The following is a 13,844-nucleotide window of genomic DNA, read 5'->3' on the forward strand; positions in this document are numbered from 1 at the left end:
CGGGGAAGCACAAGGAAACACAGAGTGCTAAAATAAATTGGAAGAAATAAAAGACAGACACACCCCCAGGGACATAACACCCCCATCCTGAAGAACAAACACCTATTTATTCACAAAGTAAGTTAATAACTATATCTAGATAGGGCATCAGCCACATTATCTGCATCTTTCTTATGCTTTATATCCAAATTAGAATTTTGTACCACCAAGGACCACCGCACTGTTTCTGGTTATACATTTGGGATAAGAATACCAGAGGGTTAGGACGGTATAGACAGTGACAGGGACATCACTTGATCCAACATAAACTTCAAAATGTTGTAATGCAAGTAACAAAGCCGAGGTTTCGTCCTCAATGCTGATGTTTGTTAAATGTATGAGAGAAGTAACTAATGGGATGATCTACTCTTATCCTCCTGAAGAAGAACAGTGCCAGGACCAACACCAGCACATGTGCACAAAATAAGAGAATCAGGCAGAGACAATAAAACACAATCAAACACAATTAACACAATCAAAAACATATAGACACTCATCAGACCAAATATAAGGTTTAAGCAGCGAATTTCCTCCCTAAACTGCAATAATATATGGCCATGTCTAAGAACCTCCATAACTTCTGTCGGGTTAGAGACTGGGAGATAGAGATGACCATAACCTTTCCCCCGAACGGCGGGCTTGAACATTTCCAACCTCTTTAACAGGGTATTTAACTGTCACTTGACCACATTCACATTTTGATAAATTCAGTTAAGGAAGCTTTTGCAAGGTGTTTGAGAACTGTCTCACATTTACAGCATGTGACACTCTCTTATCCAGAGCGACGTACAAAAGTGCTTATGTCTCTATCGTTGAATGCATGAACTCTTACTTAAGATACCATAAATCTAAAACATTGTTTTTTTTTCTTTTTATAAACTCACACATACAACACTTAGGGGTGTACTGTCTGTGTGTTGAGTTATTTTGTGGGGACAGCAAATGTACACTGTTATACAAGCTGCACATTCACTACTTTACACTGGAGCACAGTGTAATTTCTTCAGTATTGTCACATGAAAAGATATAATAAAATATTTGCAAAAAAAAATGTGAGGGGTGTACTTACTTTTGTCAGATATTGTATGCTGAGACTTCTGAAGCCTGTGGGGTAATTTGCCTATAACATTTTAGCATGTCTAATTTCCAGACAATACATGCTGATCCCATTTTATCTATGTTCAGGGGTGTGACATTACATAATCCCTCCCAATTTCTTTGTCATGACATGAAGACCATAGAAATGGGCAGGTGAAGCTGACCCTGGGACAGATAAAAGCACCAGCACCTCATCACCAAGCACAAAACATTGCACCACCACCTTCTGGTTAAACTGGCCCTTTATGCCTTTCTGCACAGTGGGTAGGAGGTCTTCCGAGCCCCCTTTACATCCCCAGCAGGAGACTCCTATTGGCCACAAGCGTCGCAATGCCACAGAGGTTAATGATGATTAACAGCATTTCAGGCGAATCACAAGCATATTTTATTTATGTTATGTATTTGCATCTTGTTGGGCTTGTTGGTGTTTGTTGAGGCATAAGGGTCAGGGGAAGATATGACCCCAAGTGTGAGGAAGACTCACATGAATTAAGGACATTAAGATCGAGCTTTGGTGTTATTAAAGCAGCTAAAGACCTGCGCTGGTGCGACAGGCTGAAGAGGAACAAGAGGAGGAATGAGAGGAATGATTGTGGAGCTCAGAATTGCAGGTCTGTACAGAGAGGTGGCCTGAGGCTCTTACACTCGCTCACCAGTATACTAGCTATTATTAATATCTGACTCACCGTGGCTAACTCTCAGTGCAGGAGATCACAGAGTCGGGGAATGTGGGGAAACTCTCACTTATGCATTCGCTTACACCCCTTCAGCAAGAAAACCACAAACCTGCATGCGGTAACACTGTAGCAGAGAACCAACTGGGAAGAAATGAACATACAGTACCTGCTAAAGTTGGGAGCTTACAGATACATCACAATTTCAAGGTGTGTGTTGGGGAATTTTGAGGTAAATATTCTGTATAAGGGTGTCATACGTGGCAGAAGTGTAAATATGATGATTGAGTGGGGTGTGTTTGTACAGCATACAGTACACACACTGACAATATATCATTACTGAGTGAGAAACCTGTACACACATTCTTAGTCTATTATTCAGAAAGCCATGGTTTATCAGCTTATCCTATATCCAATAATGATTGAGTAACCTGTTTGGCTACACACATATCCATACACTCTGAGTTGAGCTCTAACCCAAGGTTAGATGTGGAGTTTTAATGACCTTTCAATACATTTCCTCTTGATAAAGATCTCCTCATTTATAACGTGCCACGGTAATGTGCTCTAATAGAATCTGAATTACGACAGAGATTAAGATGTCATCAAATAATACTTCATGAAATACCGGATTACATTTCTGTGCTAAGGAACTATTTAGCACATGCTATAAATAGCATAATATCTGAAACAAAATCAACTGTGTGATCAAGAAGTGAATTTCCCTTTGATATCACAGCTAAATGTAAATTAATGATCTCTCTCTCAGAATACACAGTTAATAAAATAGCACTTGATCCAGCACAACTTTTCATTTGGATTTCACTTCATGAAGTCACAAAATAACACATTGAGACCCACAATGTTGTCCTTGCATGGGACATCAAGGTTGTCATGGGATCATTGGACATCAAAATCAGGTTCTGCATCATTACATTGAGTCATTAAATTACTAAAATAAAACAAGATCCATGCACTGTCCTGTGAACAGGATGTGAGGGATCATCTGACCCAGCACTGAACCTCTACACTTACAGAGAATCTTCAACTTCATTCATGGTTTTATCCATAAAATTCACACATTGTCACTGATTAAGATGTGTCTCTGATCTGCTCCTTTAACTCCATAAGTTTTTTGAGAAGGACTAAATGTTGAATATTTATACTTAAATAATAATTATTTTATTAAGGAGCTTATTAAGGAGATTGGAGTCGAGCCTCATGAAGTAGGTGGCACCTGTTAACCGTATTCATTGTAGTAGAGATGAAAAAAAAAACTCTAATTATTAACTCTTATAATTACTCAGCAGGGATTCCAGGCTTGTTATGATGACTGTCATGGTCACAGGGTTGTTTTCACACAAATAAGCTTCCGGTTCATAATGAAACCATGAACAGGTGCTAACATGACAAGCAATCATGTTATCGGACACCACACCCTACACACCGACTGCCTTCACACAGAGTTCATCCGAGGTTATAACACCTGAGACTGTTCGTATAGACCATGGATCAGGTCTCCTACATCAGTACTGCATGTCAGTAGTTGTTCACCATTATTTAAATCAAAGTCCTTTAATCTTTTAGACAATTTTAGGAGTGTTCCTAATAAATATACATTAGCTACACAAAGTAAAGTGGATGGTGCAGAAGGACAATGGAGGATGTGAATGTTGCAGCAGATTGTTGACACTAACACACTGGCATTTCAGATGTGTCTAACCCTAACTCTTACTTTAACCCTAACTCTTACTTTAACCCTAACTCTTACTTTAACCCTAACTCTTACCCTAACCCTAACTCTTACCCTAACCCTAACTCTTACCCTAACCCTAACTCTATCCCTAACCCTTACTTTAACTTAGATACTCAAGAATAATCCAGATTTATCTAGACCGGATAAGTACATCATGCAACTTTTAGAAATCAGTTTATCCCGAAATGACTTTGAATTCGACGCACAGTTCTATTTACAAATTCAGGGCATGGCAATGGGCAATGGGCCTATGCAAACATATACATGGCAGATTGGGAAACATCCCTCTTCAAAAAATGTGTAGATACACCTTTAATCTATTATAGGTATTTGGATGATATCTTTGGAGTCTGGCAGCATGGTAGAGCAACATGGTAGTTTGACCAATTCATAGAAACCACTAAAAAAAAAAAAAGATCCTAACCCTAACTCTAAACCTAACCCTAACTCTTACTTTAACCCTAACTCTAACCCTAACCCTTACTTTAACTCTAACCTTAACCCTAACACTAACCCTAACCTTAAAACTAACCCTAACCCTAACTCTAACCTTAACCCTAACTCTAACCCTAACACTAACTTTAAACCTAACCCTAACAGCAAATAAACACTGAATGGTCAGTTCTTTGTTCAGTTATGTGGTCAGGTGACCTCAGATAGAAACAGTGAACAGGTGAAAATTGAGTTTGATTTTAAAGTAAATGTACAAACTCTAACACACTAACTTGGTTCTGTACCTCATGTGCTGGCGATTAGTATGAGCTTTTCAGGTTTGTTATGTTGTTCAGTGTGTCCTCACATCTTACACTCAGCTGTAAACTGCTGGGAACTTTTCCTTTTTCAGGTCATGCCTCTGTGTGCGAGTCTGGCTGTAGCTCAGCTGTTAGCCACACCGTTCATCACTGCTGCGCTCTGTGATCTGGGAGCGGATGCAGCTCTGAGCAGCTTGTGGCCTGTGTGGGTCAGCAATGGACAAAAAAACAGTAAAGAAAAAAGGGTGCAGAGAGAGAGGAAGATTAAAGAGCTGAAGCTCCTGAATGCTCTGAGTTATTAATGCTGGAGAGACTAATTACACTGTGCACTTCTGAAGGGAAACTTTAAATCGTTTAGCAGAGATAACTCTGATCAAAGCTAGAGAGAGAGAGAGAGAGAGAGAGAGAGAGAGAGATGTGGACAAAGGAAGGCAGTATTAAAGATAGTGATTGAGATGTTCTCCTACTCCTGCTCAGCTGAACCCTGCACTACACCAGCATTCCCCATCTCACTGCAGAAATGGGTAGTGGAGGCTGCGGCCCGAACTTCTCGGGTCACGGGGAGCCTGTGCCTATCTCAGGCGTCATCGGGGCAACGAGGCAGGATACACCCTGGACGGAGTGCCAACCCATCACAGGGCACACACGCACTCTCATTCACTCACACACTACAGACAATTTTCCAGAGATGCCAATCAACCTACCATGCATGTGTTTGGACCGGGGGAGGAAACCGGAGTACCCGGAGGAAACCCCCGAGGCACGGGGAGAACATGCAAACTCCACACACACAAGGTGGAGGCGGGAATCGAACCCCCGATCCTGGAGGTGTGAGGCGAACGTGCTAACCACTAAGCCACCGTCCCCCAGTAGCCTAGCAATGGTTTGTTAATGGAAGGCGGAGCCAGGAAACATGAGTGGAAAGAATATACACCTGTGCAGGTTTGCTTTAAGTTTTGTTCGCTGTCACTGAAAACAAAGAAAAAAATAAAGAATCCATGGCCTGCTTCATGTTTCCTCTTTCTCTACTCAGAAGGGACATTGTACCACTTGGTGAGAACTTTAGCTGCCATCCATCAGACAACACCGAGCCTTCCTGGAGCTGTGCACAGAACAGGAGCAGTGGTCCCAGGCCCTGCTCCAAGCTCAGTATTCAATTCAGGTTTATTTGTATAACGCTTTTTACACCTGACTTTGTCTCAAAGCAGTTTTACAGAACATAAACCTTGAACAAAAGGTATTTATCCCCAATGAGCAAGTCTGAGTACTGATGGGTTCTCTAGAGCCTGGACCTGGCAACCTCTGTAGTCATGCCCCATGTCATGATAGCCACAATAGGACAGTAGGATAACCTGGATGTGTATGCAGACTTAAAGCAGACCATTTTGCAACAGGTTGGCCACACCCCCAGATGCTTGGTAAGCTCGGCTGCCACCTTGCATTTACCCAACAGATCCGGGACAGCAGATTAAGGTGGCTGCTAGCATTGGAGCACAACGACAAATTAGCATCCGTTATAAAATCTGTGCCAATATGTACAAATGTGAAGCAGATGACCCTCTTAGGTGACCCCTGAAATAACAACAACAGCATTATTGTTCTGTCCATGTCAGTATTTCTGGAGCATTTTAAGTGTTAACATGCTACCAGCTGGTTCTTGTAATCCTACTAACTTTCTGTTTATCCTAATATCCATTATAGCTTCACTGCATCTTCACCCAAACACATCCCGAACCTTTTATTAAGTGGACATACGGTACATCAGGTACATCACTCCTATCTTTTGTAGCTGATTCGCTGAAACCATGCAAAAAAGACTCACTGATGAAAATGTTTGTGATGTGAAGAACTGTGAGCGGTGGTGTGTGACGGAAGGACATGAATCATTCATTACTGAGAGAGCTTTTTATTTAAAGACAGCAGCTTAGCTAAAATTCATTTTCATTATGTTAAATGGTTCTCATTTCACTCCACACAGGGTTTACACTTCCTGTAGGCTAATAGCTAATGCATTATGACTAGCTTCGGACCAAGACTGTATGTCACTATTAGTTCTACTTGACCTTAGTGCTGCATTCGACACTATAGATCACAACATTCTTCTAGATCGCTTACAATATTACACAGGTATTCATGGTCAGGCTTTAAGTTGGTTTAGATCCTACCTGTCTGATCGATACCATTTTGTAGAATTAAATGGTGAATCCTCCAGTTTACTACCAGTTAATTATGGGGTCCCTCAAGGATCAGTTCTAGGACCTCTGCTTTTCTCTATATACATGCTTCCATTAAGGAACATTATTAGAAGACATGGGATTAGTTTCCATTGTTATGCGGATGACACACAGTTATATATCTCATCAAAACCAGATGGAATAGCCACAGTGTCCAAATTAACTCAGTGCCTTAGAGAGATAAAAGACTGGATGAGCTGCAACTTTCTATTGTTAAACTCCGATAAGACAGAAATACTACTCATAGGTCCAAAAACCAGTGCACATAAACTCTCACAACTTAACTCCCATTTAGAGGGATGTACTGTTACTAGTAGCTTGACAGTGAAAGACCTCGGTGTTTATTAGACAGTAACTTGTCTTTTAAAAATCATATCGCCCATACTACCAAAACAGCCTTCTTCCACCTTAGAAATATCACCAAGCTGAGAAACATCCTGTCTGTATCTGATGCTGAGAAGCTAGTTCCTGCCTTCATGACTTCTAGACTGGACTATTGTAATGCATTACTAGGTGGTTGTCCTGCATCTTTAATAAATAGGTTACAGTTAGTCCAAAATGCAGCTGCCAGAGTTCTCACTAGGACAAGAAAGTATGACCATATAACCCCAATGTTATCATCTCTATACTGGCTACCTGTTAAGTTTAGAACTGATTACAAACTGCTGCTACTTACGTACAAGGCTCTTAATGGTTTAGCTCCCATGTATCTAACTAGTCTTCTAACACGTTACAATCCTTCACGCTCTCTGAGATCACAAAACTCAGGACTTCTGCTAGTTCCCAGAATATCTAAGTCTACTAAAGGTGGTAGAGCGTTTTCTTATTTAGCTCCCAAACTTTGGAATACTCTTCCTGATAGTGTTCGGGGCTCAGACACACTTTCCCAGTTTAAATGTAGATTAAAAACTCATCTCTTTAGTCAGGCGTACACATAATACATCCCATAATATTGTGCTCTATTACATCAGACCAGCACATTTTTATGAACAGCAGATATGTTAATCCCTTTCCACTGCTTCTCTCTTTGTACCCATCCCGAGGCATCCAGACACTGTACCAGCCCTCAACGTCCTCTGTGGGACGAAGCCTTTGGACGTCCACTGAGCCGAGGCCGACTCTAAGAATCCTGAGACATCTCCAGTTAGACTCTGTGGTACTCAGGAGATCAGAAGTCCATGAACCTCACACAAATACAACATTTAACTGACTGTATATTACAATCACACCCCCAGTGTCACCCATATGAGGATGGGTTCCCCCTTGAGTCCGGTTCCTCTCAAGGTTTCTTCCTTTACCAATTTAAGGCAGTTTTTCCTTGCCACTGCTGCCTGAGTCACCTCAGACTTGCTCATAGGGGAATAAATACATACACATTGTGAACTATATACAACTAATAATAATCTAGAATTTTTATTCTGTTAATTCTTTTACTTTTATTATTCGTTATTTCCTTTATCATTAATTATGTTTACCTTCTGCTATGTGTTTATGTTCTGTAAAGCTGCTTTGAGACAATGTCTATTGTAAAAAGCGCTATACAGATAAACTTGAATTGAATTGAATTATGACTCACAATTGTCTTCTACGGGTTAGTAAGTAAACTTTGTTCTTAAACAAACAAACAAACAAATTTCTCTTATTGAGAAACACCTAAAAACCATTCAATATAATCAAATCATCAAACAACACATTGATATAATTTTCTAAAAGTAAATAATTAAATGTAAAAATGTACGTGCGATATCGTCTTTATGAGATTTAAATAAATAAAAACAAACAAACAAACAAACAAAAAGACTTTCTTAATAAAATAATATAATAATAAACTATATTCCAATTCTTCACACTTGGATTAGAAAACTCATTAAATGTTATAGATTTCTTTATTTGATCGTGATCAAATAAAAAACTCATTAAATGTTATAGATTTTTTTTTGAAGCTGTTTTTGAATTATTTATAGATTCTGTAAACTCCAGACACTGCTCAGGAGCTCGTAGTCGGGACTCGACTAAAGCGATCAGGACTGTGGGCTGCTCAGTGATCTACAGCTGAAGAACAGGGTCCATGTTTTGGTGTAATGTAATGAAGGTCGACTGCTTGGTGATGTGCCGATAGATGATGTGATGATGTGATGATGTGATAATTTTTGGGTAATTATTTGATGATGGAAACTTCTAGAATATTCAATAAGTTTATTCAGAAGCTACGTATAAATAGACGTCTATAAATCTCTTAGAGCATATCTCTGGTATTTCTTCCTGCATTCATCGGATGCCTTTAATTCGGTAATCAGTAGTGAGGAACATGTTTAAACTTCCCGCGAAGAAGGAAAATGCTTTTGTGTTGAGTTCGATCATAATTATGCAGTCACACCAGTTTAAGGACATGATGTTCCTGTGAAGATGCCACAGGTGCCGTGAGGACGGAATCTGAAGCACGTCTCATGCACTATTCAGGAAGTGGAGTGTACTTCGGATCCACAATACGGAGCTAGCGTCTGTACGCTCGGGACTTGACGCCATTTACGGCACACACGACGAGGAACTATTTAACCCCGCTGATCAATATTTCAGCATTTTATCTCGTCTCTACTCTGCCTGAGTGAAAATGGGAGAGCTGGGCATGGTGTTAAAAGCACATTTTTAATATTTAATGAGTGCGACAAGAAGAATTAACCCACCGTTGTCCTCGAGCTCACGCTAATGCTAAGGCTATGAAATAATCAGAAGGATCAAACTGGGATGTTAGCATGGATCAAATGTTTGTAAAGGAAGCTGAGAGTGAGCAAGCTACCTCTTGTGAAGTTTTTTTATCTGAAGAAAACAAGCACTGATTCTCTGAGAGCCACTTCAGAGGAGGATGATGCGATACCTTAAAACAGGAGCAGAGCCGTGGATTATGTAGACGTTTAGACAGAGAGGATAATTGTACAGCACAGGATGCTGGGAACAAAGTACAAATCAAGTCGTCACACCGCATTAAAGTGATGTGTAAGAGTGTAATCTGGAGCTATAAGTTGGAGATTAAAGTGATTAAAGCTTGCTGTGTGTGGCAGGGTTCTTCTGATCAGACCATGAAGGATCTATCATTCCTGACTGTGGCTTATCTCAGATCTCCATAGCTTTGGCTCACTCAACTCCCATTTTTCCCACTTTTGATAACAGCAAAAAGAAATGCAACATTTAATGGAAAAGAAAAAATATGCCTAAAAACCTCAACTAAAACGTATCCTGTTGAAGATCTGAACTCTGTCACGGAGCCTAAAGATCTGGAACTGAACACATCTAAAAAAAACTAACACAGCGCTAAAACCTACAAACTGAAATAAATCAGGTGTCAGTCAAGAAATTTGGCTTAAAACTGAAACTGTTGGAGTCTGAATCAACTGACCTCGTCTGTCTGTCTGTCTGTCTGTCTTTCTGTCTGTCTGTCCATCTTTCTGTCTGTATCTCTGTCCGTCTGTCTGTCTGTCTGTCCGTCTGTCTGTCTCTGTCTTTCTGTCTGTCTGTCTGTCTGTCCATCTTTCTGTCTGTATCTCTGTCTGTCTGTCTGTCTGTATCTGTCTGTCTGTCTGTCTGTCTGTCTGTGTCTGTCTGTCTGTCTGTCTGTCTGTCTGTCTGTCCGTCTGTCTGTCTGTCTGTCTGTCTGTCTGTCTGTCTGTCTGTCTCTCTCTCTCTCTCTCTCTCTCTCTCTCTCTCTCTCTCTCTCTCTCTCTCTCAGAGTTAAACACACAGTTGAGATGAAAATACTCTTCCCTTTGCTGAGTTTTTAATTTGCGGCCGGTTTGAGGCTTGCTGTAGGGTCAGGAGTGGGACAGCAGGACTCCTGTTTACTGTCCAGTTACTGAATAACATCTCTGATCACACACACACACACACACACACACACACACACACACACACACACACACACACACACACACACACACACACAAAGACACATACACAAACACACAACAAAGACACACACAGGCACAGACACACACACATAGACCCACACCCACACACAAAGACACACACACAAACAAATCACACAGACACACACGGACACACAAACAGACACACACACAAACAAAGGCACACACAGACACACACGGACACACAAACAGACACACACAAACAAAGGCACACAGACACACACGGACACACAAACAGACACACACACAAACAAAGGCACACACAGACACACAAACATACAGACACACACACAGACACACACGGACACACAAACAGACACACACACAAACAAAGGCACACAGACACACACGGACACACAAACAGACACACACACACACACACACAAACAAAGGCACACACAGACACACAAACATACAGACACACACACAGACAAATGTTTCAGAATTTAAAAAGAAATAAATTATGTTGTAATTACTGCAGTCATCTTCACTAAACCTTTCATCTTGGGTGGATCCAGGTACACTGGGTGTGAAGTGGGAATACACCCTGGATGCCGGTACACGAACACACTTTCACACACTCATTCACACCTTGGGGCAATTTAACTAAGTCAATTTACATGCCAGTGTGTTTTAGGAGGTTAGAAGCAACCTGAGAGAATGTGGAGGAAACCAAAGATCCTGCTGGAAACCTATGGGAACGAGGAAAAACATCTAACCCTGGACTCTGTGAGGCAGAAATGCTTATTATTATTATTATTATTATTATTATTATAGAAAGGTGGAGTTTTGCTGTTCTAATTTATTTATTTATTTATTCCATTATTTAACCCATTATATAGCCATAATAAAGCTTTATGAAATGTATATTTAATAAATAATAAACCATTTATTAATATAAAAAGTAATATATAGTCAAAGATACAGTATATAATATGCTGTAATATAAATAAGAAACATAAATAAAATATTTATATAAGTTAAATATGAAGTATATTATATTTCTTTCTTTCTTTCTTTCTTTCTTTCTTTCTTTCTTTCTTTCTTTCTTTCTTGATATCCAGATTATAATAATATCCCCTGAATGACATTTAGTGTATAACATTTATGCGATATTAAGATTTCTCTTGACACCACAATGCAGGATTTAATAGTATTTAAATTTAATATTTAAATGTTTAAAAAATATTTTGTGCGTCTGTGACATTTTAACGTCTTTGTTGAATTTAAATAAGAGAAGGTTAATGATGTGAAGTCACCAAGCATGTAGATGCCTGAGAGCACAATTCTGTCAGACTTTAGGACCCTGCAGCTTCAGACTGGGGTCGGTGTCGAGGATTTCTCTGAATGTCCTGACAGGGAATCTGAGGACTGAGTCGAGCAGGAACATCTTGTTGGTTTTGGAGTGACATAAACTTTGAGATTATATGTGAGCACTCTATAAGGAGGAGATACATTTTCAGGTACCTGATATCATTCTGATTATCTTTCATCATCACTGAGACACTTAGCGTAATGACTCTGATGGAGAATGAAAGCTGGAGAAACAACTTCAGCATCAATGACCTCATCACTGGTTAACCAATCACCACTCTTCTAATGGTCTGTCTTCTGCCTTCTTCCATCCATCCATCCATCAATTCCACATTACGTTTACGGCATTTAGCAGATTATCCAGAGTGACTTGCAACTGAGGGTTAAGGGCCTTACTCAGGGGCCCAGCAGTGGCAACCTTGGGTTCGAACCCATGACCTTCCGATCAGTAGCCCAACATCTTAACCACTCAGCTACCACATCCAACATTACAAAACATCCTGGTCTCGGTGACACTGGAGAGTGTGTGAGAGTGTGTGTGTGAGAGTGTGTGTGTGAGTGAGTGTGTGTGAGAGTGTGTGTGAGAGTGTGTGAGAGTGTGTATGAGAGTGTGTGTGAAGTTTTAAATGGAAGTCTACTGTATGAAACCGGAGCCTTGAGTGCAAAAGCATTTCCAGTCCTAAAGTTTTCAAAGGAAGAACATCTACATCCTTCAGCAGCAGTGAGCATCTCCAAGTGACTCCAACAACAAGCATCTGGATGAATCAGCTAGGTCTGTAGATCCATCCATCCATCCATCCATCCATCCATCCATCCATCCATCCATGCATTCAGCCATCTATCAGAAATTACCACAAGTCACACCAAATCTCTTTCTTACTTTTTATTATTATTATTATTATTATTATTATTATTATTATTATTATTATTATTATCTTAAATCTTAAATTATCCACAAAATAAAATAACTTATGCATTTCAACTTAAAACATTATACAATTTTAAATAATAGAACAAAACTACAAAAGAAATGTGTATAATGTGTGGAGGCAGAAAGTGACTTCAGTCGTATACGGAGAGCTGAAGCTGCTGTGACTGTGCAAACACTTCCACTGAGGAGGACACGGGTGGTCACGTGACAGAACAGAGGACAAACTCAAATCCTTCTACTTTTGTCATGTCAGTGAACCATGAAGAGCATGTGTGTGTGTGTGTGTGTGTGTGTGTGTGTGTGTGTGTGTGTGTGTGTGTGTGTGTGTTTGTTTCCCCAGCAGAATTCCCCTCTGCATTAGGACGGGTTTCCCCACTGCCGCTCGGCGTGCTGCAGGTTAAATTAAGAGATTAACAGTGCAGCTAAAGAGTTGAGGATTAGAGATTCATCCGAGGAGGAAAGATTAAGGAGAATCTGAGAATTGCCCTGGAGAAAGTGCTCCTGTTATGTTCATGCCTCCTGTTTCCATAACTATGAAGCTACCTGAAGGCGATGGATGATTTGATGAGTGTCATAATATCCTTTATAGTACAGAGTAATAAGAACCTACAGCATCTGAGTCCCGAAAGATTAAACTGGACTTCTTACTGTAGCTGGGTGCCAATATTTATAGCCAGGTTCCAAACACCACATTGAGGTGTGCTTGACTCTGGTTTTATATGATTGTTAGCTAGGATAGGAATTTAGTGAGAAAATAGTATCACTGGGACTTCCTCGAGTCTCAAAGAACTCTTGAAGAACTTAAGGGGGTTTTATGGTAGACACGATTCTCCAGAACTTCCACTGCATGGGGTAAAGTACACCACAGTTAGCTATGTGGAGAAGATCCTCATCGATACATCAAGCTTTCTATGGTAAACACTGTTAATTACTATGGCGACACTAATTATCGGGTGGTACAACCATTCTGGTGAATAAAGCTACCGTGCCAGAGGGCGACGTGCACGATACATAGCGCCGCTCTAATGTGTCTTACAGTCCGGAAAATCCAGTGAACACCAGCAAGTGTGTGGAACACAAACTAAAGTGTTAAGACAAATAAAGATGTACAAAAAAAACAAGACAT

The 13,844-nt window shown here is 40.2% G+C and overlaps 1 protein-coding gene across 1 annotated transcript in view; it reads right to left on the minus strand.

Annotated features, from left to right (window-relative positions):
* Positions 1-12,728: 12,728 nt before the first annotated feature.
* Positions 12,729-13,844, minus strand: part of wnt10a (wingless-type MMTV integration site family, member 10a) — a 27,434-nt gene continuing 26,318 nt past the window's right edge. The window contains exon 4 of the mRNA XM_027148509.2: positions 12,729-13,844. This exon is cut by the window's right edge and continues 1,004 nt beyond it. The gene's annotated coding sequence lies outside the window, so the exon portion shown is untranslated.

This window comes from Tachysurus fulvidraco, chromosome 6 (assembly GCF_022655615.1).
Source record: "Tachysurus fulvidraco isolate hzauxx_2018 chromosome 6, HZAU_PFXX_2.0, whole genome shotgun sequence".
In the NCBI taxonomy this organism is placed as follows: Eukaryota; Metazoa; Chordata; class Actinopteri; order Siluriformes; family Bagridae; genus Tachysurus; species Tachysurus fulvidraco.